Genomic DNA, 24,772 nt, shown 5'->3' with positions numbered 1-24,772 from the left:
AATTTCCCCTTAGTTCTACCACCCCGACTGGCAACCCACGACTTATGAAAAAAAATTAGCCATTTGGACTTGATTTCAAGTTGCTGTTGCCCATCTTTGCCTCGCCAAAGCTTTGCTGGGACTGTGAAGTTCAGCTCTCACACATCTTTCTCGGAAGAGGCTCCACCAGGCCAGCATGCGGGAAGTTGGTAATTTTGGTGGTGCTGGTGTGTGGGGTGGAGTAGGGGAGGAGAACGACCATTAATTATAGTTTCCTTGGCGAGTCAGCCAAGCTCAGGAGCAGATGCAGGAGAAGCGGATCAAGCTCTCTGCGCTTTGAAACCAAAATCCCAGGGAGGTTTCTGGCACGGCCAGGGTTAGGTGGAATGTCCTGTCGGGTAAGGTTTAGAAAGTAGATCTTGGCCGCTCTTCAACTCGCGGGCCTCGAAGCAAGGTCCCCGTGTCGCAGACCTGTGGCCCGCACCGGCTCCGAGGGTCTGGGGCCCCAGCACAAGGCGCCCCAGGCTTGGGACAGGCAGCGAGGGAGAGCACGGAAGTGCGCTGAGCTTTCCCCAGCCGGAGGACAACTCTCCGCCCCCACTTCCTCCTCGGGCTGGGCGGCTCAGCCTCCCGGCCGGCTCCTCCTCCTCCTCCCACTGCCGGCTGGGGCTCCCAGGCCAGAGGTGCGGCGCTGTGCGCAGCAGTCCCCAGCCCGAGCGCGGAGCGGCCAAGCGGGAGGGAGGCCGGGCCGCCCGCGCGGTCTCGTACCCTCCTCGCGCGCCCAGCACCCCGCTTGCCCAGCGGCCGCTCGGAAGCTCAGCCCGCCCGCCCCATCCAGGCGCCGTGGCGGGCTAGCCGGGAAGCGAGCGGCTGACAAGTTGAGGCGCGCACAGGCGGCGGGCCGCGGGCACCGTGCGCCTCGGGAAGGGTGGCCGCCGCTCCGGGCTCCGCACCCCGGGCGCACTTGGGCGATGGCTTCCCCGCCGCCGCGGCTGCGTCTTCGCCCTCGCCGCTACCTCCTGCTGCTGCTTCTCCCCGGGCTCCTGCTACCTCTCTGTGATGCCTTCAACCTAGACGTAGACAGTCCTGCCGAGTACGCTGGCCCCGAGGGAAGTTACTTCGGCTTCGCAGTGGACTTTTTCGTGCCCAGCGCGTCTTCGTAAGTGACCGCACTTGGACCGCGAGCCGGCCCCCTCCCCCACCGCGCTCACCCACCCTGTGTTCTCTTCCACCTCCCTCCCGCCCCCATCCCCCTCCGCCGCACCCCGGGCTTGGTCTTGGGGAGATCCCAGTGTCTCTCTGTCCCACTCTGCCCACCCCCGCGATGAGTTATCTCCTGGCTGGATGAAATATGCGAGGAAGATGAACTCCTAGGTGGCCACCACCCACTCAGTTCCTGGCCGCTCCCCACCTCTTACACTTGGTTGGGGAGCGGAGGGAGAGCTCTGGAGCAAACCTGTGTTTCGGAATGGTGCCCGGTGGGAATCAACAAAGGCTGGTTCTGCTTGACTGCGCGCCGAGGCTCAGGGTCCGAGGCTCAGGGTCCGTTTCATCTCCCAGCGGTTCATCTAACTCCTCCAGGACCAGGGAGCTTTATTAGGCTTCCCAGGCACAACGCCCCGTCCTCCTCGCTGTCCCTAAACGAATCCTTCCCTATTTTTGCTTCCTCTCGTTTCGCACACTAAAATGAATCTGTTATTGAAGTGCATTCACATTATCTTATCGCCGGCAGACCCTGGAGCGTTTAAAGTTGAACAGATGAATGTGTCATCCGCTGTTTTTATAGGGATGCACTATTTAAGTTATTGTTCAGAAAGAACAGGCTTCTTTCTTACTTGTTTATTTTCCCGAGTTTTCAGTCAGTGCAGTTCGTTTGCATGTGCAAAATGTAAAAACTCAGGTAGGTCTTCCAGTGGCCCGCTCCTGGTGTTGCCAAGAGCAGCATGGTTTTCGAGTTATTGTCATTTTTGGATTGAAAGTTGCTTCTGACTTTGCTGAGCGCTGACATCATTCTCGCCGCCCCACCCCCACGCTCTCTTTAGAAATTCTGATTTAATGAGTACTCCCTGGATGTTTTATGATGTTTAAATCTTCCTTTCAAGAGAGAAGCTCTTCTCAGGGTTATGTCTAAATTCAGAACTTAGAAAAAATTTATTTCTTTGGAAGAGTTACACGAGGGAGAGAGGGGAAAAGGGGGAAGAGGGAGAGGAGACAGGAGGAGGATCAAAGAAGGAGGGAGAGAATCTTCATCACCAAGTCAACTCCCCCAAAGAGTGAGGATCTCAGGGCGGGACCAGAGGGAAGCCACTAGAGCCACCCTCCACTGCTACCCACGTGCATTAGTAGGGACCTGGATTAGGGGAGCAGCCAGGATTGGAACTAGTGTCCTTGTGGGAGGCTGGCTCTCCAGACCACAGGCTTACTTACCATGCTGCAATGCCAGCCCCAAACTACATGTTGCTTATAGATGATATTCTTTATTATTATTTTTTTGGAAGTGGGATTTTCATGGTCAGTACTTACTTGAGTAGGACCATCTTCCTAAAACATGTGTGATTAAGTTGACAGTGCACTAAATGTTTTTCTGTTTTATTCAGCAGGATTTACTCTCAGCATTTTTCAGGATGTTGCCACAGCCTTTACAACAGCATATACATTGTATGTGATTAGTGCACAAACCCGGCTTGTATGTGTTTTGGTTTGTGTTTGGTAGCAAGTTCAGTTTGTGGCTACCAACAAGTGCTTCCTGTTCTGGGAAATCTAAACATGGATTTTTCAAAGGGATAAAAATAATCATTCCTTGTAGGAGGCGTTTGCCACCTTCACATCTGAACTAATCATTTAAGCCGGCCTTATTAAAATTGTTTTTCTTCAATATTTTCTCATTTTGTTTCTTTATAGGACAGAACATTCATGTTAGTTTTATCCATGTGTTTCCTTTAAAAGGAACTTAAACAGGTATATTAATCATGCGTAAAGTATCTTTTGTTAAGTTAGCATGATTGTGCTGCCACGCTTTGAAGTTATCTGACAAGCTGATGGACTTTTAAGTGTTTTAACCATGGAAAATACAATCATATTGAACTGCGGTCCCTGATTCTAAGGTCTGATTGTAGCCCTTCAGTAGTGCTTGGGATCATTGAACACACCGGCCTGATGTGTTTTCATGGTGGCGTCCATGGCTTTCAGTGGTAGAATTGAATGTTTTGTTAGTAACTAGGGAATCCTGCGTATAACCCCAGGGGAAGCCAACAGAGATTGTTTCCAGCATGGCTATGTACAGTACATGGATGCATACATCCATACATGTACAAAATATTTGTCCAAGGCTTATACTTATGGAACTTTTGTGCTTAAACAAAAACTACCATAAAATTATTCTGAATTTTGTTAAGAGTACTTAAATTTAACAGACATTGAGTCCAAAGAATATTATTGACAATATTACCAGCTGGATTTATGGTGGTTCTTGCTGTCTGCTGTTATCATAATTTTCTTAAGAGGAAAAAAACCCAATGTAGTATAAAATTATTAATTAGAGTTATTTTCTTTTTTTCATGATTTATTATTTTTATTGGAAAGTCACATATACAGAGAGAGAGGAGGAGAGACAGAGAGGAAAATTTTCCCTCGAATGATTCACTCCCCAAGTGGCTGCAATGGCTGGAGCTGAGCCAATCCGAAGCCAGGAGCCAGGAGCTTCTTCCAAGTCTCCCACATGGGTGCAGGGTCCCAAGGCTTTGGGCTGTCCTCAACTGCTTTCTCAGGCCACAAGCAGGGAGCTGGATGGAAACAGGGCCTCTGGGATTAGAACCTGCGCTCATATGGGATCTCGGGGCATGCAAGGCGAGGACTTTAACCACTGCACAATCTTGCCAGGCCCAGAGTTCTTTTCTTTTGAGGAAGGGATTATAGAGGAAATAATGGTTATGAAATCTCTTCCTGCTGTGTCTTCCCCTTTAGGTGACCACATAATGTGGGCTGTAGAGTTGCTTTGAGTTCTCATTTGCTTTTCATTCTAGAAAATTATTGTGTTTATCTGTTTTTGTTGGTTGTGAAAATGAATAAATAAATGTTTTGTAGGCAGAAAGAAAGATGAAGTAATAAGGGAAAAATGTTAGGGTGTCCCCTCTCGATTTCTTCAGACCTGTCTTAGGTTTGAAGCGAAGTGCTTTAAGCCCTGAAAAATGAAAATAGCATTTCATATTTTTCTGCAAATATTAATTTATGGTGAGCATATTTGTAAAGGTGCATACAATGTAAAGAGTGTATGAAGGCCGAAAATTCAAGTCATGTTTTCTTGTGGAAATAAAATTGAGAAATGTGAAATTGTATGTCAGATTTAACCATAAAACAGTATCTTATATTAATAAAACTTTTAAAAGATTTTTTATTTGTTTGAAAGGCAGAATTAGAGGAGGACAGAGATCTTCTGTCTGCTAGTCCACTTCCCAAATGGCTGTGGCAGTCAGGTCTGGGCGAGGCTGAATTCAGGAGCCTGGAACACCTTCCCCATCTCCCACATGGTGGGGAGGTGCCCAGGTACTTGGTTCATCTACTCCTTTCCCAGGTACATCAGCAGGGAGCTGGATAGCAGAGGCTTTTATGGGATGCTGATGAGGGCTAATCTCTGTGTCACAACATCAACCTGTTTTTATAATTCATACTGTTCTTTTGCTTATATCTCAATTCATTCTGTAGCACAAACCACCGAACAACTAGGGGGAAGCAGTTAAGGAAATTGAGACTGGGTTAGAACTTGAGAGAGCAGGGGAAAGGACCTGAGGATACTTTGAAATTCATACCCTCCTCCTTTTTACACTCAAATACTGATATATTTATTTATTTGGAAGGGAGAGAAAGAAATCTATCTCTTGGTTCATTTTCTGGGCAGACCGGGAGATAAGAACCGGACCTGGGTTTCCTATATGTGTGTCAGGGACCCAGTTACTTGACCCATCTTTCCCTGCATTAGCAGGAAGCTGCAGTTGGGTGCCAGAGCTAGGATTTGAATCCAGGCATTCTGCTTTGGTATTTGGTGTCCCACACAACATCTTCTTCACTACAACAAATGTCTGTCCCCAAATGTTGACATTTTAAGAAGAAAACAATTGCTTGGACCACCTTCTTTGTTTAATCTTCAAATGCCAAATGTTGCAGGTTATAGTTCTCATTTTATTTGCTTATTTTAAAATAATACTATTATGAGGAACAGTGGGTTTACGTTCTTTTTTTTTTTTTCCTCCCTAAGATTAAGGTTTGTATTTGAGATGAAGGGTTAGGGAGGGAAGGAAGCAGTGAGGAAGGGAGAGAGGGAGAGGGAGAGAGGGAGGGAAATATCGATTCTCCTCTGCTGTTTATTTCCGAAAAGGCCTCAGCGTCTGCAGCCGGGCCAGCCAGGCGTCAGGAGCCAGCAGCTTATTGCAGGTCTCCCACTTGGGTGCACTGCTAACCCAGCTGCACTAGCTAGGAGCTGCACCCAAAGTGGAGCAGCAGGGAACCCAAACTGGGCTGTGCTACAGTTTGCCTTTTGTTAGTCATAAACGGAACCTTCTTTACAGCTCCTGTGTGTTTGTGTGACTCCCAAGGACACGTGGGGGGTCAATGTGCCTCCAAAATTGTCGGGAACTCTCAGCCCTCCTGTGGTAACACCTGTGAAGTTTCGCAGTCAAATTGCTTCCCTGGCTGCATCGTAGATTTACCAGCAGAGCTCTAGCTTAAATTCCTTTGACTTCTTAGCTCATTTTAATAAAAGAACGCTTACATCCGTTACTGTTAGATGTACCTTTGTTCCCATTAACACTACCAATGTTTCTTTCTTTTCTTTTTTTCTGTTGCTCTGGAAATAATTTCATATTCCTCCCTCTCATTTTCTATTTTTCTTTTCTCCTCCTGCTCTCCTCTAATATTAGTCAGAGATTAGTCACCAGGCAGAAAGTCCTAGAAACCCTTCCTTGTTTAGGTTTTTTTTTGTATCCACCTTCATTTCTCAGATCAACCACCTTATCAGCCACAGTCATCACAGCTGGCACCTGGACAACCACATCTTCCCCCCTGACTCCCCATTTCATCATTTTAGTTGAGACCTGAAAATATCTGTTTTTTTTTTCTTTTTTTGAAATATCCTTTTTGGTACTGTGCTTTCTGCTGCTAGAATCCTGCCCCCCTCCCTCCCCCTCTCCCTTTCCATAATGCTTCTCTTGTCAGAGAGAACATCCAAATTGCTAACTCAGATTTGGGCCCCTCTCTCTCTCTCTCCCAAACTGCAACATATTTAAATTTTTGGATCCCCTTTGCCTCCTCACTATTGAAGTTACTGCCATAGCACTTTAAGTGTCTTCAATTTGCTTTTATGAACTAGTTATATTTGATTTTCCCCATGATAAATAATTTTCATGCACAGACTGTAAATTTTAGAAAGCAGGTTCTATGTGGATGACTCCCAATTAAGGCCGTAGGCAGATAGGACATTACAGAAAAAGGGAAAATCCATGGAATGTGTAGTTGCTGTTTCTGTTTTATATCATCTAATTGTTTGCTGTGTCACACAGTTTTTTAAATGAAAAGTAAATCGGAAACTGGAATTACAGCTGTGAAATAACACCCAACACCATATTTCTTTCTCTTCTCATGCATAATAATTTCTCACAAATTTCTTTTGGTGAAGGCTCTTTGGTCCACCCAGAATCTGCTAACTATGTTAAACATGCTTTATCTTGGAAAGGTCAGTGCTCAAAGCAGCCAAATAACTTAGTTCATTTGGAGGGTTTGAAAAATGTACTTGTCATTGTTTGGCAGCCTGCCCCTTCTTGGTAGTCAAGGTCACATTCCCTGAAGGAACTGCCCTCAGTACACTGAGGATAGGAAGTGCATCCAAAGGGCATCCCAGAGGTTGGTTCCTCGGCTCCTCTCTCCTTCTTCCGCTTCGGATCTCTGCCTCCCTTGTTCCTTTTTCTCTCCTTCCCATCTCTGGTCCTTCCTCCCTCCTTTCCTCCTGTCTCCTTCCCTCCCAGTGTATCATTCTCACTGCTACAGCTCGTCTTTCTCCATTGGTTTTCTGTCCTCCCCACCTTATATTTTTAACACTTTGTGGCTAAATATTAATAGTCTGTGGATGGAAACCTTAAATCTGAAGTCTCATTTAATGCGGGTATCACATCTGGAAAGAGTGGTGACGATGGGGATCCTAACAACATTCTTTTGAGAAGACTTGTTGAAGCACAGTGTTATAGCAATATAGAGAGGAGGAGAGAAGGGGAGGGAGAAGAAGAGGGACAGTGGTGTTTCATTTTCTATCTTAGTTTTTAATAAAAGGCTGCAATGACCACATCTTGGTCAGCCCAAACCCAGGAGCCTGGAAGTCCATCCAGGATCTCGCTGGTTGGTAGCAGGGGTCCCAGCTCTTGGGCCGTCCTCCTCTGCTTTCCAGTGTCTTTGGAGAGGATTGGAGTATATGAGGGGCAAGTTGCAAACACACAAAACTTAAGTTGTTCAGTTTTAGACTTTCGTTAAGTGAGAGCATGTGGAACCCTGTGTGTACCCTGAAGCTGTCCATCGCTGTGAGATAATGTAGCAAGCCATCTTTCCTACCTTCTTCCTCCTTCTTCTTAGTTCCTGACTTGACCATATTAATGGCCCTTTAAGAAAACTGATTAAAATAGACTTTATGTTTTATATTTCCTACTTTGCTAGGGAAAAGTTTATTAATTATGTTAATTGTTTTCGGTTCCAATACCATCAAATAGTACTTTCCTGATGCTTTCAGATTTTCAAATTTTTTATCCTCTGTACAACCTTTAGAATAATTTTTTGTAGAGTAGTTACAGTGGGCACTGCTGTTTCTGTTCAGTGGAGAGGTCTAAAATGACCCTTTCAGTTCATTTATTATGCATGTAATGTTTAGATTCCAGTTGCTTGCTTTAGACAGTGTTGTTTATATTGCAAACCTTGTATTTTTCTGCTGTCACTTCTCTTACCCAAATTAAGCTGTTGTAGACATTGTTAAAAGGCTTGAAATAACCACTGTTCATTTTTATAAGCATTTCATTAATAGGCTTTTGTTTTTCACAGTTTGTTGCTTTTTATGCTGCTTAATTTTTTACATAGCATATTTTACCATCCTTTATGCAAATATTTATTCTTTTCACTGTGTGACTCCCTTTTAAGACTTTAATCTTATGTCTATGCCTGTGAATTTACTTTTTCCATCTTCTCATTTTGCTCTCTTAAAAAGATACATTTCTTAAAATTAACTTAAATATCATGATGCCCTTTTGGATAAATAACTTTATTCTTTAGCCTCCTCTAAGCCAGTACATTCCTTTTATATTTTTCCACCATTTCTGTGGCATTTCAGCAATGCATAAGGCTGCGTATGAAGGCATGCTTAGGAGAACTTGATGAACATCCATGTTAGTACATCTAATTGCCATCATTTCATACCCATCATGTGCCAATGGTGTGATGAAAAACCTCTGTCTTGTCCCCTTCTTGCCCCAGGGTCTCAAGCTATGCACTACCAATAGAGTGCCCTTTTCATTCAGGGACCTCGCCTCATGTCTTTTTTCTTGTGTTAAAGGCTGTCCCTCTTAACTTTCCAGCCCTCTCTGTCTTACAGTGTCAAGTTAGGGAGGGTGTGAAATTTGAAACCAAGTAGAGATGTTACATAGGGAAATTGTTTTTAAAGACAATTTAAATAATTGAATGTTTTAGTAGAAGATGGTTTCTGAATTCTAGAGTGGTTGGGTGTAGTGAAAATGGTTTCTATATGTGGCTAGTTTAAAGTTGAGACCTGTAGCTACTGGATTTATTTACCATTCTACTGTCAAGTTAGAAACTTGCCTTGAATTATCATACATGGAAGGCATAAAGATGAATTAGAGTCCCCTACGCTGAAAGAAGCCATTTATCATAAAATAGGACAGTTAGTTTTGACAATAAATTATACAGTGTTCTGTAATGTGTTACATAATGACAGTCCAGGAGTGAGATTTTGGCTAACATACTCCTAGTGTGAGCCGTTGGAATCTATAGCTTTTATAATGCTAGGATTCCTTATTTACCTATACTTTATCACTTTCCTTTTTTCTTTTTTATTCCCAAAGATTTATTTGTTTCTATTGGAAAGGCAAATTTACAGAAAAAAGGAGAGACAGAAAGATCTTCATCAGCTGGTTCATTCACCCAAGTGGTCTTAATGGCCGGAGCTGAGCTAGTCTAGAGTCAGGAACCAGGAGCCAGGAGCCTCTTCTGCGTCCCCCACATGGGTGCAGGGTCCCAAGGCTTTGGGCCATCTTTCGTTGACCTCCCAGGCCACAAGCAGGGAGCTGGATGGGAAGTGGAGCAGCTGGAACATGAGCTGGTGCCCACGTGGGATCCTTGTGCATTCAAGGTGAGGATTTAAGTACCAGGCTATTGTGTCCAGCCCGCTTTATCACTTTCTTAGGGCTATTAGGAGAATAAGTGACTTGGGCCTTGTTACTGTCAGGGACCTTGAAAAATACGTTTGCCCAGAAAATTTTTTTTTCTCCAGCATGTGCTCAAACATCATTGAACTCAGTTGAAGGCAGTCAGTCTGATTTCTGTAGTGAAATATTTGATCTACTGGAAAGAAAAAAAATCTCTAATTTACATATTCATGCATATAAACTTCGGAACTATAACTTAAACTGTTGCATGTAGTGATTAAGCCATGTTAAAATCAATCCTGATTTAGAAAAGATGAAGGGAGCTGTACTGACAAGAGCTGGTTTCTTACTTGTGGGTCATGGGGTTCTTTTACTGAGTCTTACTCTTTCCCCATAAGAAAGCTTCTTGATGAATGAAAGGTTGATTTCTTTCCCAAAATAATTTTGCTACGATGCTCAAGAGTCAGCATCGGTGTTTTATTAATGCCAAATATGACTGCATAAACCCTTTATTAAACAGGGTGGAGTTTGAGAGTAGCATTTTTATTTTGAATTGTGAATTTTAGGGTACAGTTATGAAACAGTACTCCTACCTTGCTGTCTATACACAGCCAGGTCTCATCTAGTCTGGATGAGATTTTATAGGACCTATCAATGTTGAGTTAAAATAAGTGCACTTTATATTTAAGATGTAGGTCTGTTCACCACTTCACAGTTGTAAATGTTTCCTTTGCCAGGATTCATGTGACAGTATTTAAAGAAATGGAGTCATAATGATGATAGTGTTTATGCAATATTGTGTATATCTCTCTTGTTTTTCTTTTTTCTGTGTTTCAGCCTGCTTTTAAAAAATACCTATTTTTATTTGAAGAGCAGAGTTAGGGAGAGGAGACTGATTTTCCTTCTGATTCATTCTCCAAATGGCCACAACAGCCAAAGCTTGGCCAGTTTGAAGCCAGGAGTCAGGAGCTTCTTTCAGGTCTTCCATACGGGTGCAGGGACCCCAGGACCCAGGTCATCCTCTGCTGCTTTCCCAGGCACATCAGCAGGAAGCTGGGTAGGGATTGGAGCAGCTAGAACTCAACTGTAGCTCATATGGGATGTGGGCACTGTAGGCAGAGACAGCCAAGTATGCACCAACAAAGCCCCCACTCATTAAGATTTATTGAATTACTTTTTTATTGGATTTTGAGAGAGAGAGAGGACAGAGATAGAGTTATTTCATTTGCTGGTTCATTCTCCAGATAGCCACAGTGGCCAGTGTCAGACCAGGCAGAAACCAGGTGCTTTTTCTGGTCTCTGCATGGGTGACAGGAGTCCAGAAACTTGGGCCATCTTCCACTGCTTTTCCCAGGCACATTAGCGGGGAACTGGATTGGAAGTGGTGCAGCTGGGACGTGAACCCATATGGATGCCAGCATTGCTTGCAGTGGCTTTATGTACTATACCACAATGCCGTTCCCTCTGTCTCTTTTAAATGAATTTTATTCTTTTAATAAAAGATTACATGGCTTATCAGGGTGGGAAGGATTGAGGTTTAGGGGAAATTGGATGAATTGATTGCTTCCAAATTTGCTTTCCATGACTTTCCACAGGTCCCAGTACCCAGGGAGTTTCTTTCTTGAGAAGAACGGTTTTATCTCCTAGATTATTTCTCTTCCGGAGTCTCAGATGTCACTAGTCCTCAGAGCTCACTCCTTGTTTCTCTTGCATGGCTTGTCCCTAGTGAACTCGACCATTCTGTGACCTGATTCAACCGTCTCCCAGGTTGATCTCAAGAGTCCCACCTTGCACACAGGTGTCACACAGACATCTAAGCTCTCACACTCAGAAGTGAATTCAAGCTTATTCTTTCTGTAAGTAGCCTGGCTGCTTCTTGCTGCTGTCTGGGTTCTCCTGGCAGCCTTTAATCTTCCCTTTGTGGCTTGTTCAAGCCACCAGCTAGTCTTGTCCCAGATCTTTCCACCCGCCTCTTTCTTCCTGCTGCAGGTCATTCTCATCTTTCCCTGAGAACGATGCAGATCTCTTGCTTTTGTCCATCCTGTTCCTGTGCTTGACCCACACCCTTTTCCCACAGGGCACAATGTTTACTTTAAATGGATCTTGGCATAAAACTCAGATTACCACTGCTACGAGGCCCTTGATGACCTTGCTTTTGCCAGACTCTCAGATGTGATCTGCCTGCTTGCCTTCTTGCTTCTGCCACACATGGGTGCCTTCTGACTCCTGGAGACTGAGTTCTACAGGGCTGCCTTCCACCTCTTCATCTTCTGCCTCATCTCACTTGCCGCCATCAACATTCACACACTCCTAGGGAATGGTCTGCTAATGTTCCTCTTAGTATACTTGGGAGTTCCTTGGAGATAATTTCCCTGACTGCTTTATCTAAAAGAGATCTCTCTTCCCCATTCTTTAAAAATACTTTTCCTTCAAGAAAGCTCCTTTTATTTGAAAGTCTGGCCTCTCAGTTCATTAGAGAAATTTGTGCTTAATTGGAAGCGGTCCTCCCTTGTCTATTTGCAAGTAATCTCTCTCAGCCCTTTTTTGCTTGCTTCATAAGACTTGTAACTGAGCAGTTTGTTTCTTTTTTGGCTACTTTCCTTGCCTCGAAAGGAATGTAAACTCTAATGAGAGCAGAAACTAAGCTAGTTAGTTCTTGGTATCTAGTGTCTGTGCTATACTCTCTCTAGAGAAAATAATAAATTCAGGTCTTCTTTTGCTAAAATTTATTTGTTTTTATTTGAAAGGCAGATATTTTAAGGAGAGAGGGGCAGATATCTATGCACTGATTCACTCCCCAAATGGCTCTAAGACCAGAGCAGGGTGGGTCTGAAGCTCGGAGCCATGTGTCTGCCCCGGTCTCCCAGGTAGGTGCAGGGGCCTAAGGTACACTTGCCATCCTCCACTGCTTTCCCAGACACACCATTAGAAAGCTGAATCAGAAGTGGAGATGCTAGGACTTGAACTGGCACCAGTCTGGGAAGCCTGCAACACAAATGGAAGTTTAGCCTGCTTGTGACATTATGGCACTGCCTCCCTCCAACCCCTTTTATTGTAAATAAATAAGTAGAAAGCAACCAGACAAAAGGTCTCTTTGTGCTTAAAAATTTGGTCTCAAATGATTTTGTCTTCAGTGTGTTTTATTTTGGGAATGAGAAATTTAATGGTAGTCCTAATCTTTGACCAGAAATGTACTTGTGAAGAAAAATTATTATTAATCACTATGGCATAATAAAATATAGTAGCTCCAAAGCAAGACAGTTTTTCCAGTGACATAGGATAATATTTAGAATTACTATACCTTATAATCATTTACTTAGAATTACTTGTTCAGTTTTTGTTTTTTTGAGGGCACGTAAGCATTCAGGGTATAAAAAAGGCATAGCAGATCTCATGTGATTCTACACACTCTTCACAAAAACCAAACTGCCTGAATCTACCCAGCGTATGTGTGTCTGTGTGTATCATATAGGTATGCACGTACATACATTCTAGCTTATATTTTATATGTTTTAATATATTTTAATTATTTTTATTTTATTTATAAGGCAAAGCAACAGAGAGAGAGACATAGATTTTCCATTACTGGTTTTTTCGCAAATGCCTATAATAACCAGAATAGAGCCAGGCGAATGCTGGGAGTCCATATCTCAAAGCCAGGAACCTGGATCTCAGTCCAAGTCTCCCGTGTGGCTGGCAGACACAAGAACTTGAGCGTCATCTGCTGCTTTGCTCTGGTGTACAGTAGAAGCAAGTTGGATCGGAAGTACAGGAGCTGAGACTCAAGCTAGGCACTAGCAGATGGATGTCCCAAGTGGCAAGTTTAATTGTTATGCTTAAGGCCTGCTCCTAGCATCTACTTTAAAAACAATCTTACTGAAATATGTGATGTATAGTACACTATATGTTTCTCTATACAAAGTCTAAACTGTGCATAAAATATAGCTTGACCAGTATAAATTTTTTTATAATGTTACAGGATGAATAATTATAATAATATATTCATGTCAGACAGTTTCAATTAAATAAGGAAATTATATCCTCAATGAGTAGTTTTTGTTTAGAGATTTATTTTATTCTTACTCGAAAGGCAGGTTTACAAAAGGAGAAGGCAGGGTGTAGAGAGAGTCTGTTCTATCTGCTGGTTTACTTCCCAAATGGCCATGGTGGTTGCAGCTGAGCTGGACTGTGGCCAGAAACCGGGAGCCCCTCCTCATCTCCCATGTGGGCACAAGGGCCCAAAGGCTTGAACCATCTTCCGCTGCTCTCCCAGGCCTTAAAGTCGGAGCTGTATCAGAACTGGAGCAGCTGAGACTTAAAGCAGCGCCCATATATAAGGCCAGTACTGCAGGTGGAAGCTTAGCTTACAATGCTATAGTGCCAGCCCCTGGAGAGTAGTTTTAAACAAATGTATATCACGTTGGAAGAATGATTGCTTCTCATACATTGTAAGTTATTATTTATGCCTTATGTCATTTAAAATCTTGTTTTAGGTCAGGGTTGTAGTGTTATGGGTAAAACCTCCATCCCTGATGCTGGCATCCTTGATGACAGCCCTATGGATGCTGGTTTATGTCCTGGCTGCTCCACTTCAGTCCAGCTCCCTGCAGATATGCCTGGGAATGCAGTGGAAGATGGCCCAGGGACCTGCCACTGTCATGGGAGACTTACATAAAGCTTCTCCCTTTGGCCTGGCCCAGCCATGGTTTTCAGGGCATTTGGAGAGTGAACTAGTGGATGGAAAATTGTCTCTAACTCTGCCTTTTCTAATACAATAAAATAATATATTTTAAAAATATATGTTTCTTATTTTTTATGTCATAGGAGGATGTTTCTTCTGGTGGGAGCTCCCAAAGCGAATACCACCCAGCCTGGGATTGTAGAAGGAGGACAAGTCCTCAAATGTGATTGGTCTTCTACCCGCCGATGCCAGCCAATCGAATTTGATGCAACAGGTAAATATTGCTGAGGTGGTCATTTTAATTTATGTTGTTTGATAGTTTTGAGCAGTTGCTTTAGTTTACATGTAACAGTTTAGCGCACTGATGGATATAAGCATCTGAGATCCATTGGTAAATTCACTGAAAGACTAATGGCTTAGCGTATGATTTTTTCCCCCTGCAATTTTCTGACATATAAAAGCATTAAAAATGCGCTGTGTTACATTAGGTGTCTTCTGATTTAAATTAATAGTGTCATCCTGTAGAAATCTTGAGACAATTTTGTCAGATGTTTTGCATTTTCTTTGAGATAAGGAGTCCATAGGCAGAGTCAGGGAAGCATGACTCACTGCACTGAATCAGCTTCATAATCATAATTACATTCAAGTCTGGGGTTGTACTGCAGAGAAACAGTTGAGGACTTTTTTGTATTTACATAGATTTTGGTGATTAAAAAAAAAAAACCAGAAAGCACAGATGCCCTTGGGGCAACCTTGAACCTGGTGGTTAACACACACTCATCCCACATTAAGGTAGGTGGGACATTTTCCATCTCCAGCTCCGACTCCAGTTTTCTGTTAACGACATGGTGGCAATTGCTTAAGCAATTGGGCCTCTGACTACTTGTTGGACTACTCTGACTACTTCCTAGCTTGCATTTTTGATCCTTGGTCCAGAAGCAGTCACTGTGTGCATTTGAGTAGTAAAGCAATGGATAGGAGTCTGTGACTATAGTTAGTTGATTTAATGACCTCTTAGCCAAAGTTTATTCTGCAGAATACATGCTATGGATTGGGTAAAGGAGAATGTTATGTACAAATTTCTTTTTTAAAAAAATGCTTATTTTATTTAAAAGTTAAATGAACAGAAAGGAAGATGCAGAGATAAATCCCCCATCCTCTGGTTCAGCTCCTAAATGGCCACAACAACCAGAGGTGGGCTGGACTGAAGATGGGTTCCGAGTGCTTCTTGTGGGTCTCCTACGTGGATGTAGGAGCTCAAGGCCTTGTTGTTGTCCATCCTCTACTGCCTTGCCAGGCTGTTAGCAGGGAGCTGGATCACAAGTGGAATGGCTGAGACACGAACCAGCACCCATATGAGATGCTGGTGCCACTGGTGAAGGATTAGCTTGCTATACCACTGCGCTGGCCCCCCAGGGACAAATTTCAGTGTCAAGATTGCAGGAGTCAACAGTAAAATAGCATAGGGAAGATAAAAAAATGACAAATAGTTTGAGCCTTATATTTAATCAGTGAAATTAAATGTGTGTAATACTGTTTACAATTTTAGTAGTACTTTCAACACTTACTACTATTTATTTGAGAGGCAGAGGAATGAAGATTGAGAAAGCTTTTGCTGGTTTGCTCCCCTGAATGACTGCAGTGGCTGGGGTCAGGTGGAGCCCAGATCCAGGAGCCCGGAAGTCAGTCTACTTCCAGTCTTGCTGGATGGTGGTAGCAATGCAGTCAGTTGAGCCATCACTGGTCTCTCTCAGGATCTGCATTTGTAAGAAGTTGGAGTCAGAAGCCAGAGTGGGAGTTGAACTAGGGAACTCTAATGTTAACTGCAAGGTTAAATATGCACTTCCGTGATAGTTTGTTTGTATTTTGTAAGTGTGAAATTTCTTATAGTAATTTCAAAAATTTGTTAACAATTTGCTGACGTTGACATTGCTCTAAGATAAGCCTGAGAAAAAGGCCTTTTTTCCTGTATTTTTATTTCCTGTTAGTTCTGAGACACTTGGGTTCTAAAAATTACAGTATTGCTTAACCAGGAATCATGACGTGGACTGTTCCATTTGACGTGGTGATTATTGCCAAAGTGATTGTCATTCACTGAGCTTGCTATTAGCAGGAATCAGTCACGTGTTTTTGTTTTTGTATTTTTCCATCTGAAGCTATTGTATTAACTGCTTGTCATTTTTTTCCCATATATGAGCAATATTTGAAAAACCCTGACAGTTTATAAATACCTGTGATTCAAAATACTTGCTGGGTAGAGTATTTGTCTTCTAAGACAATGTGAATACTGCTAACATAAGTACAGATGATGGGTTGAACTGTTCAGACTCAACACCCTCTGTTTTTATTAATTACAAACTAGTTTATTGCTGACCTTTTTTTTTCTTTTTTGAAATTTGGCTTTAAGCGTTTCTTCTTGTTGTTTATTGAAAATAATATATATACCTGGTTAAAGGCAAACTGTCAGATGATCCAAAAGAATACAGTAAACAACCAACAGAACTCTCACATTATCTGTTAGGAGACAGTCATGCTTCTTTTATCTGAAATTTTCTCATTTCTGTACATATATACATTCTTTAGAGGAAAAAAAAGGCAGCCCCTAAATAGAAACTTACTAAATATACTGTTAGGTACCAGCACCGCCATCTAGCAATGTCAGTCTCTTATGGAGTTGAATTTATGTATCAAAATATATATTTAGATTTACTGCTTTTTTGTCAATCACTGACTCTATACAATTGCATTTCTGTATTAACTAATGTGAGTTATACTTTAAACAATTCATGGAAAATGAAATTAAGATAATGTTTATTTGGTGGGAAAACATTTGGGAGTCCATGATTGCATAATTTATGGAAGAAGTTCATGAAAAATGCATATTATGAAAAAAAATGCTTGCATTTCAAAATTTTTTTTGTACCAAAATTTTATTTGTCCATAAACTTTAAAAAGGTTCCTTTGTTATTTCCTTATTTTTTTTTTTAACCTGGTGGTACCAATTTTTTTTCTGTTTTTTTTTCTTTATTTTTGACAATCTTTACATAGTTAATTAGGGCACAAAGGTTCAAGGGCTGCAGGAAAGTGGATAAGACTATGATTTCCACTTTTTTTTTTTAATCTGGGGTAAAGGGGGAGGTAAAGGAAAAAGCCCCACCCAATCTCCCACCTGTCCCAGGTCCCAGATGTGAGGCATGCTCCGAGGGTCTTGCTCAAGTGGTTTTGATAGTTCAACAGTTCTGAATTGCTGCCAATCTCACCATTCCAAGCACAATGAGGTCGCTGAAGAATCCACTGATTGACATAGTCCATCTTAGAGTCTCCGTTTGCCCAGTTTTTCACTGCCAACATATGGCTGGGGTAGTTGATTGATTTGTTCTGTCCTCTGTCTTTTCATGGTTAGGGTTCTGAGTCCGGTAGATCAATTGGGGAGATTCCCAAAGAAACTTTGTCTAAGGTAATCCCAGACCAGGTTCTTGTTGGTGCTTGGCACGTACAGGGCCTGGTACAGTCCATCACCCCAGTCACCAGGTGGTTGCAATTGCTGGGTTGGTTCTGTTTCCAGCCCTGGAACCAATGGGTGTTGCAGTTCAGCCTGATTCTGCCTAGCACACACTTGGCCCTCACATAAACCATGGGAGCTGTAACCTAGTCGGAGCGACCCACAATAACCCCCACTAGGCCCGCCCCCTACCCTGGTTCCCATGCTTGCCATATGTGCAGCAGACTAGTCCAGTCTGTCCCACATCCCATTCAGCTCTCATACATGTCAATGGGCATTGAAGCCTAGTTCAACCTAACCAGCTCCACTATCCAGCCCACACACATGCTGTTGGGTGCCTTTCTGTCTAGCCACCCCTGCCCCTGTCCTGGTTTTCATGCTCTCCAGTGGGAGTGATAACCCAAGAGGGAGATGCCCACTATTTCCCTTCTGGGCCACTCCCACTCCCAGATTATGCACTCTCCAGGTGGTTCTGCAGTTTAACTTGACAGAATTAGCCCCCAGTGCCAGCATCTGCCAGCTGATGCTGCGGCAAAGCCCAACCAACCCTCACCCACTCTAATTTTTGCTTGCACCAGTAGGAACAATCAGCCCAGCCTGGCTTTTCCCTAATCTAGTGCACAGGAGGCGCACAGGTGTTGTAGCCCAGCCTGGTCTGGTCTGCCCCCCTGCCAGCTCCCCCCTCCCTCCCTGGTTCTCATGTGTGCTGATGGGCGCTGCGGTCACATCTGGTACAGGTCACCACCTCACTTTGGTATTCTGTAATGTGCACTGTTTTTTTTTCTTAAGATTCATTTATTTTTATTGGAAAAGCAGATATACAGAGAGGAGGAGAGACAGAAAGGAAGATCTTCTGTCTGATGGTTCATTCCCCAAGTGGCCACAATGGCTGGAGCTGAGCTGATCTGAAGTCAGGAGCCAGGAACTTCTTCCGGGTCTCACACACAGGTGCAGGGTCCCAAGTCCTTGGGTCCTCCTCTTCTGCTTTCCCAGGCCACAGGCAGGAAGCTGGATGGGAAACCGGGCTGCCTGGATTAGAACCTGTGGCCATATGGGTTCTTGGTGCGTTCAAGGTGAGGACTTTAACCACCAAGCTATCGCGCTGGCCCCGTGCACTGTTTTTTTGTCAGACCGAACCTGGCCCAACCCACATTTTGTTCCGGTGTCCTTTTTTTTTTAAGAGTTATTTTATTTTAAAAGAATTGTTTATATAAAAGAAAGTCACAGAGAAGGGAAGACAGATATTTTCATTTGTTAGTTCATTCCCCAAATAGGTGCAATATCCAGGGCGGGGCCTGGCTGAATCCTGGAGCTTCATCCTGCTGTCTGTGTAGGGTCCAAGGTCCCCAAGCCCTTGGTCCATTTTCCACTGCTTCTCCAGGCACAGGAGCAGGGAGTTGGATCAGTCAGAACAGGCAGGAAGTGAACACACTACGATAGAGGATGTGGGTGTAAGAAGCCCCCGCTTAACCTGCTAGCTTCTCTTCTTATTTCCTAGCAATGGTTACAGGTTGATTTCAGCATGTTGTTATGATAAACACTGCTATAGGGGAAGTCTGAGTATCATTGCTGACCATGCTTTTTGTCTGTCAGTTAAATTGAAGAAAATAATGTTGGTTGTGTTTTATTAGTTTTCATTATTTTCTCAATAGTAAGACTGAGCCCCTTTGCATTTCCTATGACACATATTCAGGATGTGTGTGGATGTCTCTATTAAATTGTGAATTTAAAAACAATGTGTCACTATGTGTATGGCAAGCCATCGTTTCATAGCTTAAGCTGGAATTTGGAGCTAGGTGTTTGACATGAAACCTGTTACCTAAGTTAAAATCTAAATAGTCCTTGTTAACTTTTTTCCACAAACCCAAGGTGCTGGACATAGCAAGTGAACCACATGAGAGGCCTTTATTCCAGCGATGGAGGTAGCTTGTGGCAGGGAGAAGGTGAGATCAGAGAAGAAAAGAGCTGAGAGAGAGAGAGAGAGAGAAAGACAGAGAAGGAAGGAGCAAAGGAGAGAGAACAGAGGGGAGAGGCATCTGTTACGGCCTTGGGGTAGGGATATAGGAAGTGTGGGGGTCAGGGATTGGCAGTGCCACTGTAAGTGGGCACCAGGAATGTACGCCTCAAGGGATTGGTGGAGTGCACAGTTTAAACCTGAAGGTCACTAAGCTTGATTAGGCAAGTGGGCTTTAAGGGGGTTGAGAGCTAGGAGGTTTACGGTAGTGTTGGGTAACTAGGTAGAGCTACGGAATTTAAGGCAGCACTGGGTTAGCGGACACGCAAGGTGGCACTGAGTCCAGGAGGATGGAGTCAGTCCTCAGAATCCCTCCTTACAGGCTTAATCATAATCATTCTGCTGCTGACATCCTGGTCCAAAGCAGCAGTGTCTCCCACCTGGGCCAGTACCCCAGGCTGTAAATGAGGGTGCTGCCAGGGTCATGATGGCACCTTTGGGATGCTGTGAAGATGTTGATGCTTACACAGGGCAGGGCAGGGCATCAGATGATTTTATTAATCATACATTGGCACTGGTTAAACTTTGGTCTCCAGGAGTGAAGAGAGCCATTACCAACATCCAACAGAGGCCTCAGTGGAGAGAGCCGCTGCCAGGAGTGCTGGTCAGAGGGCAGAAGGCAGCAAAATGTGACACAAAGGGAGTACCAGGGGAGAAAATGCAGGTTGCTTTTCTTCTACCTCTTAATTTTCTGGATTTCTTTGTTGTGCTTCATGAACAGTAGCACATTCATGCCTCATTCTGGCCTGGGCTGTTTTATCCATATGGATCATTCAGTCTTCACATGCGCCCCCAGATGTGTTGTTTTTAACCATCTTTGAGAACAATCTAAACACCATCTACACAAGATTACGCTGACTATCCTGCTTAAACTGCAACTCCTTTTCCACACCTTGTGTTTTTTATTTTTATTTTTTTTAAGATTTATTTATTATACTTGAAAGTAAGCGTTAAGGAGAGGTGGGTTGTGCTCTTCCATCCCCTGGTTCACTTCCCAAATGGCCACAGTGGCCAGGACTCAGCTGATTTGAAGCCAGGAACTTGTTCTGCGCCTCCCACTTGGATACAGGGACCCAAGACCTTGAGTCTTCTCTGTTGCTTTGCCAGGCATATTAGTGGGCAGTTGGATGCAAAGTAGAGCGGCCAGGACCAGAACTGGTGTTCATATGGGATGCTGGTGCTACAGGTGGAGGGTTAATGTGCTATGGCAGCATGCTGGCTGCCACACCTTGTACTTTTGTGATCTGCTTTATTTTTTCCTGTGGTCTGTGTACCTCACATTGCTATATACATTATTTATTTTCAATGTTTTTTTTTGAAAGAATGTTTATTTATAGGAAACGGTGATAGAGGTAGAGACAAAGGGATCTTTTCATCTGCCAATTCCCTCTCATATCAAACGGGGTTGAACTGAGCCAGGCTGAAGTCAGGAACCAGGAACATCTCCACATAGATGTAAGAAACCCAGTGCCCAGGCAAGCATCTGCTGCCTCCCAGGTACCTTAGCTTGAAGGTGGATCACAGGTATGCAGGAGCTGGGACTCAAACCAGGCACTCTGATAGGGATGTGGGCATCCTACACAGCAGCTTAGGCTACTTTGCCACATTTGACACATGAGTTTAATTTTGATGAATGCCTATTTCCATTAGGATGTAAGTTGCATTGGGACAGTTTTTTTTAAGTTATTTTTTTATTTATTTGAAAGGCAGAGTGACACAGATAAAGGAGGGGCTGGAGAAGGGTCTTTATTGGCTGATTGACTCTCCAGAGGACTAGCACAGCTATTGCAGGGCCAGACTGAAACGCTGAGCTGGGAACTCTGTCTGCGTCTCCTACGTGGATGGCAGACCTCGGATACTTGTGCCATCTTCCGGTGCTTTCCCTGGCGCATTTCCAGGGAGCTCTGTTGGAAGCAGAGCAGCTGGGACTTGAACTAGTGCTCCAGAATGGAATATTGGTGTCCCAGGCAGCAGCTTAACCCACTGTACCACCATGCCAGTCAAGGATAGTGTTTTTAAAACATTATTTAGTTCGCTACTGAAATTCCAGGATCTAAAATGATGCCCAGGCATTGGTGCAAGTTATTGTTCAGTAAACTGAATAGATGAATGATTCCTAAGAGCTTTTTGTGTAGTGAGGAAATACATTCCTTTAGTTACTGTAGCTGCACATAGGTTAAGTGTATGTGATTGATATATATAATTTTTAAATGTCTCCTCTTTTCTGCTATATTTAAGAATTTTTAAATTTTAGTTTGAATTGGTTTTTATCAGATTTAGTGTGGCTTATATAGTTCCAAGAACATGGTGATATTCCCTTGTTTCCTCCCTACCGCCCTCCCTGCTCCCCCGCCATCTTAAGTTTTAAGACAATGTATTTTAAATTTACATTATGTCACAAGTAAATGGGCCTCATGCTTCACCAGATGTTTTGTAATTAAAAAAAATTCTTTATTTAAAAGTCAAAGTTAGAAATAGGGAGACTATCCATCTGCTGATTCACTCCCCCGTTTCCTGTAACAGCTGGGACTGAACCAGGCCATGCCTGGAGCCAGGAACATGATCCGGCTCTCTCGTGTGGGTGTCAGGAGCTTAGTGCTTGAGCTGTCACCTGCTGCCTCTGTGTGCTCCTTAGCAAGAAGCTGCAGTCAGAACTGAAACCGAATCCAGGCACTCTGATGTGGGATAAAGATGTTCCAGCCGGCGTTTCACCCACTGTGTCAAATACCAGCCCCAATCTTTTTGTTATTGTTCTTCTTAATTCTTTGACAGGCAGAAAGAGAGAGAGAGAGAGAGAGAGAGAGAGAGAGAGCGCTACTGAAAGTGTGCATGTTCTTCCATGTGTTGGTTCACCCTGAATGTGTACAGCAGTCTGGACTGGGCCAGCCAGGCTAAAGTCAGGAGTTTGTAACTCAGTCTGGGTCTCCCATCACCTACCTCCTTCCAGAGTGTATTTCAGCATTGAGTTGTAACAGGCAGGACTCGAATTCGGGTCCTCCGATATGAGATTTCAGTGTCCCAAGGAGCCAGCTGCCTGCCCCGCTGTAATATTTTACTGTAACTTGTGAATCTTCACTCTTGAAAAAAATATAGGAATTGAGAATTTTTTTTTACTTTAGAGTTTGCATTGCAAATGATGTTCTCTTGAGTTTAACATGTCGGTATAGATTTCAGAACTGCAGCCAGAAAGATGTATTTTTAGAGGCAGGCTTATTAGTTTGTATTGATTTTTTTTTCAGATTTCTTATTTTGTTAAAATTTATTTTACACAATACTTACATAGTTGATCAGGGCAGGAGGGATCAAAGGTTATGGAGAAGTCATCATTGTTTTCAGGTTTTCTATTTCTTTTTCCTGTATCTGGATGTGGGGGCAGAGACAAGGCGAGAAGCCATACCCAACTTCGCACCCCCTCAGCACCCGGGGCTGGGGAATAGACCGCCAGTATAGACTTAGGTTCTTAATGTGGCACATGCTCTGAGGGTTCTGCCCACGTGATTTCGATAGTTCTGAAATGTTGTGGATCTCGCCAATCCAAGGATGAGGGAATACTTTCAATGCCCATTGGTGCTGTAGTCCATCTTAGAGTCCCCATTCGCCCAGATATTTGCTGTCATTATTGTGCTGGGGTAGATGTCCAGTCTGTTCTGTTCTCCTTCCACTGCTACGGTAACAGATGTCTTCTTGCAGGGCTCCATGGGCTACAGTGTTGTCTATGTGGATTTGAGCCAGCTGTCCACTACTTCATTTTTTGTACTGAGGAGGACCAGTTGCTCACAGGAAGGCCCAAGGACCCAGACCAGGCAACCCAGATCTCACTAGACTCCCCCTCAGGGCTCACAAACACAGCACCCACTTTGCAGGCAGGTCCAAGTACCCAAGCTAGGTGACCTGGGCCCCACTGGACCCCTACAATCCTGGGCCTCACTTGGGTTGACTTTTGTGGAGAAAATGCCTTCAGTATACACTGTGTTTCTAAACTTGCCTTAGAACTCTGTCTCCAGGAATTCTTCCCACTTCCTGAACCAAACCATAAAGATCCCTGCACCACTCGTGTTTTCAGACTTCTCCGGCATCTCAAGGGAGATAAGTGTGGTTTCTAGAGGCAGGCTGCCCCAGGTGCAGACTGTTGGGCAGCTGTTCATTTTTGCACAGGTTGTACCCTCTGCTCCTTGGTCCTCATACAGCCTGCGTCATGGCTTTGTTGATAGTTTGTTATGTAAATAAACACAAGGGAATTGCTTCACACAGGGGCTACTGCATTGCAATGGCTCAGTAAACTTCATCTGTTTTATGTGGTTATTACTTCTTTGTAACTTCCTGGGGACTTGCCTCTTCCTTCATTTATTCTACATCCATGCTGCATTTGATTTTTCTTTTGCCTTCTGCACTTCCGCAACTTTCAAGTATGTTTAACTCTTTCTACCTGAATAACTACCAAAACTAGTTTTTCTTTGAAGGTTTATTTTCTCCTGGTCAATTCCCCCTTACACTCCTCCCCTTGATTCCCATGATTTTTTTAGTATCATGTTTCTCTTCATTCTCATGCTTTAGCCACTTAAATTTGGCAACCCAGCCATGGTTTCTGAGGTTATTAGGAGCAGCCCAGTTGCTGACTTCTGCGGATGCTTTTAATCCTTCATCTTACTGGACCGCTCGTTTGCAATTCATTCCATGGACTGTTAGTTTCTGATCGACGATTTGTACTTTGCTGAAGCTATCAAAACTATCAAAGCTCCTTAGCTTTCCTAGCCTTCTGTAGTGTTCTTGTGGAGTATCTTCTCTTTTTCTCACTTTCTGTTACTTGTTACACATCTTGTTGTCATGAAAGGGTTAGTAGTTTATTGAGTAAGACAGACTTGAAGGCCAGTGTCATAGCATAACAGGCCGCCCACGTGGGACACTGGTTCCTCTTGGCTGCCCTACTTCTGATTCCAGTCCCTGCTAGTGTCTTGGGAAAGCAGCAGAAGTTGGCCCAAGTTCTTGGGCCCCTGAACCTTGTGGGAGGCTCTTGGAGATGTGACTGTTTGGGAACTGAGCCAGCAGATGGAGGATCTCTCTCTGGCTGCTCTCTGTAACTCTGCCTTTCAAATAAGGATATCATAAGTCTTAAAGAAATAAAAAGAATTTGGGTTCAAATGTAGGCTCTGACAATTTTTTCAATATTATCTTGAGAAAATTACCCACCT

The 24,772-nt window shown here is 43.6% G+C and overlaps 1 long non-coding RNA gene across 1 annotated transcript; it reads left to right on the top strand.

Moving 5' to 3' along the window:
• The first annotated feature begins 699 nt into the window (after positions 1-699).
• On the top strand, positions 700-14,350 carry LOC121166302. Its single transcript, XR_005885389.1, has 2 exons — positions 700-1,138; positions 14,211-14,350. It is a non-coding gene; the product is annotated as an uncharacterized LOC121166302 (long non-coding RNA).
• The last annotated feature ends 10,422 nt before the right edge of the window (positions 14,351-24,772 follow it).

Source organism: Ochotona curzoniae, unplaced genomic scaffold (genome assembly GCF_017591425.1).
Source record: "Ochotona curzoniae isolate NIBS_2020 unplaced genomic scaffold, NIBS_Ocur_1.0 patch116, whole genome shotgun sequence".
In the NCBI taxonomy this organism is placed as follows: Eukaryota; Metazoa; Chordata; class Mammalia; order Lagomorpha; family Ochotonidae; genus Ochotona; species Ochotona curzoniae.
This window is presented reverse-complemented; position numbering and strand designations above follow the sequence as displayed.